Here is a 4,146-nt window from a genome sequence, read left to right on the forward strand (position 1 = left end):
TTTCCCACATGCTATCTTACAAATATAGCGATTTAAACCCTGTTTAACACCATGTGTCCCTTGTGTGTTGCTATAAACAGTTAAAGGCCATCTTTTATTGTTATATAATTAGCCTATTTTGCACAATTGTTACCAGCCTAAGCTGTCAGTGTTCAGACTGGGATTTTACAGCATTTTTCAATCACACACTTTTTTACTCGGACCAGATCCATCAATGGCCTCCTCTCATCAGCCGACAACAATACGCAACCAACTGAAGAAATGAATACATCCAACACCATATGTTGTGAATTTTGCCTTTTGGCTTTCATGTCCATGTGTGTAATTTATTCATTTTCATCATTAACGACCTGATGCATAGCTCAAGGGACCGCTTTATCAGTGAGACCAAAAGAGCTGATGACACCAGAAATCTCTATAAAATATCTGGTGCGAAACTGTGCTGTTGCATCAAAGATCTGCTGTGTGTGCCGAACCCAGTTTTGATGCTGTGAAATGGTAAGATGTGGTTGATTTCAGCACATGCACATTTAACTCTCACTATTAGTTGCCCTAATAAACATGCCTTGGTTTTTCCCTGGTATGTATGCGGTTGTCAGATTCACACTTCATCTGTTTCATAGTAACAGCTCTCTTTCAAGCTTATTTCAGTTCAAAGTGCATTTAACAAAACAGTCTCGGCAAACTTATAAAGGTTGGAAACACTCCAGACTGAGATATCCACCACTCAGAAAGTGTGACACTCACTAAAATGCCCTTGGGCATCGAAGCAAAAAATCATTACTGAATGCCACTGTAGATAATAGCTAACTTGAGCTCTGTGCTCACAAAACAGTAACATATAATCATTGTAAACATGAGGTAATAACTTCTTTCATATAGCATGTTGGAGAGAATCACTACAATTTAAGGAGATTCATTTAAACTGGAAAAGGGTTTTTGAACTAATGATAACACAAATGACAAATAAAACAAACAGCACCAAAACGTAAAATTCAAAATTGAAGTTCAAAGGTCTACGCGTGTATGTTTGTGTTTCTGTGTGTGTGTGTGTGTGTGTGTGTGTGTGTGTGTGTGTGTGTGTGTGTGTTTATGCAAGTTAGTATGTGAATACTTGTGCAGGATAAAGCTAAACAAAATTCTCCAAAGGCTGGAGTTTGATAGAATTCAGCATGTCGCTGCATTCAGTATAAGTGCTTTAGGTTTCTACACCCATCGAGACCCAAGGCTCTACTGGACCAAGGAGGTTCTATACTGGACTCGATGGCAATCTTTGAATCTTAATGCACTTCCTGGTATGAGTCAGAATTGGCTTTTTTTTATTTTGGCGTGATATCGACTACATGGCAGACAATGGATAGCGATGACTCAGTGATGTGATCAGACCTTACACTTCCAGCTTTGGATTGCAAAATTCAGATTTTAGAGGAGTTTTAGACTATTTGTAGAACGATACTAGCTAGACAGCAGCACACGACACTATATGTAATCTGGATGAGGCAAAATCATAGATCCGTTTCTCAGCATCCTGTAATGACACGCCAAGATCCTCCTTTGTTTGTTGATAGGAGCTAATATTGGGGTTGGAGAGTATTGGACCTTTGCAGCAGAAACTCAGTTCCACGTGCCAAGAGGTTATAACCCATGTAACAGCTGTGAGATTATGTTTGTTCACTCTCAGTAGAGAACAATGGAGCGACTACAAATGAGGAGCAGGAATATCTTTGTTTGAGACTGGTGCATAGAATTTGCATTGAGCCATAAAGTTGCCTCTTTTTGGTGGATATCCATACATAATAGAGTCTAACAATGTAATCATAATGAAAGACTATAGCACATGTTGAAATATAAATCCCTCTCTCCCCCGACTCCTTCTTTAATCTAAATTCCAAGCTGGGATTCATGTGTCTTCGCAGCTTCAGTCATCCGTCATTTGTCAACGGTGACATGAAATCAAAGACCATATGAGCTCTTCAGATATAAACTATGTGTTTGATCAGGCACAACAAACTTTCTTGTTTGTGCTGAGTTGGCAGATGTATGTGAAATTGTGATCCTCTTTGAAATGCTGCCAATGCATATGATCTTTACTCCAACACAGTAAAGCTATTTATAGGTGCCTCGAGCGGGAAGTTGATGAAAATGTACTTTCTGTCATAGCTTTGAAGTGATAAATTAGCATTCATTTCTCTTATCTGAAAGCCTATACAAAGAAAGCAAATTCCCTTCCCAGGTGCATGTTGATGTTATTATGCACACTGTACTGCACTAACTGCTGAATTCATATTTGACTGATTCATACTGAGGATCCTTTGGGTCTATTTACACTGATGAACATGTGTCTTCTTACATCTATCATCTGCTAGAGCTCTCTTGTTGGTGTAAACAGGGCTTTAAACAGTGAGAGGCCTCGCCTGACACAATGTAAAAGATGCATTCATTTCCCTCATGTTAGCCACCTATACTTTGTGACTTCTTTACGTGAGACCTAAAATAGTATAGCTAAAAAAAAAATCACGTGGGCTGGGAGAGAGGCCTATTCAAGGAAACAAACTGAATCTGTCATTGAAGCTATTGTTGGCAAGAAGTTGACTTTTACACTGTAATGGCTTAACTAAGGTATAATTTGTTCTTAGCAGACATAATTTGAATGGTGGCTAATGAAGAAATGGCAGGCAAACTACACTCACTATGTTAATGCTCAAAATCCTCCACCCCTATTGCTGCAAGAAATCTCTTACTGGCTATGAACTCTCTTTGAAGACACGTAAAAAGCCACAAACATATACAGAGACCCATAAGAAAAATATTTTAAGTAACTGGAATTGGAATTCTGTTGTAATTTTAAAAGTCCAGGCCTCAATATTTTATTTATCTCTCTTTGTAAAATGCAACAAATGGCTTAATTCATTCATTCATTATTGACTTTTCAAAGCCTACTTTAACTATCTGGGGTTTTCCTAGCAAAAAAAATCTCTATATTTGTAGTGTCTGTGGTGCTCAGTAGTGAATTTATAGTGACCTTGTTGCAATTTATGACATTCTTTACCTTGTGTGGTATTGAGACTTGCAATGATATTTGTTTAGTATTCCTCTAAAATGTATAATGTAGTTCTTTTTGCTCGGGGTTTGTCCGTGGTTTTCAATCCAGAGTACGGCTGGTTTTCTACCAGGCAGCTGATTGCAGTCAATTGCATTCACCTGGCTTCCCAGGTGTGAAATAGTCCCTGATTAGATAGCTAGAATGAAACCCAGCAGGGCTCCAGAGCAGGACTGAAAACTACTGACCTGTGTGTTGTGTAGAACTACAATCCCACAATGCAAAGAGCGCGGTCACAGTTTTTGGTAGGCCTGCCTGGAGTTGGTGGAGGACGCTCTGCTGGAGAGGTGTTGTGGATGGCAGGGGGAGCCAGGTTTCTTCCAGCCGGAGACCTGCGTCAAGCCGGACAGAGACAGACAGAATAATACCGGAATTTAGGCTTCTAGAGTTGCCTTCAAAATAAAAGCATTACATTTGTCACTTGGGCATCAAAAATTGCATCTAAACATTCAATGGAATCATTGCATTAAATTCGGAGTGAAACTATGGCTGTAGGATAGATGCTGCACATATATAATTTGCTGACATACTATAGACAAGCTTTAAAGGATACAGAAGGAATTCCAATGAGCAAGCTAGAAAGCTGTTATTATATGGCCACAGCATGGCAGAAACAAGTAACACACTGGAGTTGTGTTTAACATGCTCTTTTGAACTAGCCATGCAAAAGAGGCTATTTAACTTTTTTTGCTTGAACAGTGAATGAAAGCAAAAACCAATAAACAAAGAGCACCTTCCACAAATGCCTCCACACAGAGAAATCCAATAGAAGCACTCTCTATCCTTTCCTTTAAATTAGGAAGTCTACTATCTAAAAAAAAGTCATTTTGTCCCATAGTAGTGGCACAATTGTTCCTTAAGGCTGTGGGATGGGAGCTACTGTAGCCTACCTGGTGTTGGGTGTCAAGTCCGCGAGAATAAAACGTTGCGACACGTGTTCTTCAATAGGGGTTTTATTTTGAAAGCTGCACCCGGAAGTGATATTTTGCATTCTATCTAGCTTGACACTGGTCCGGAGGATGCGCATATTCTCAGATTTAAGGGGG

The sequence above is a fragment of the Centroberyx gerrardi genome, chromosome 8 (genome assembly GCF_048128805.1).
Source record: "Centroberyx gerrardi isolate f3 chromosome 8, fCenGer3.hap1.cur.20231027, whole genome shotgun sequence".
NCBI lineage: Eukaryota > Metazoa > Chordata > Actinopteri > Beryciformes > Berycidae > Centroberyx > Centroberyx gerrardi.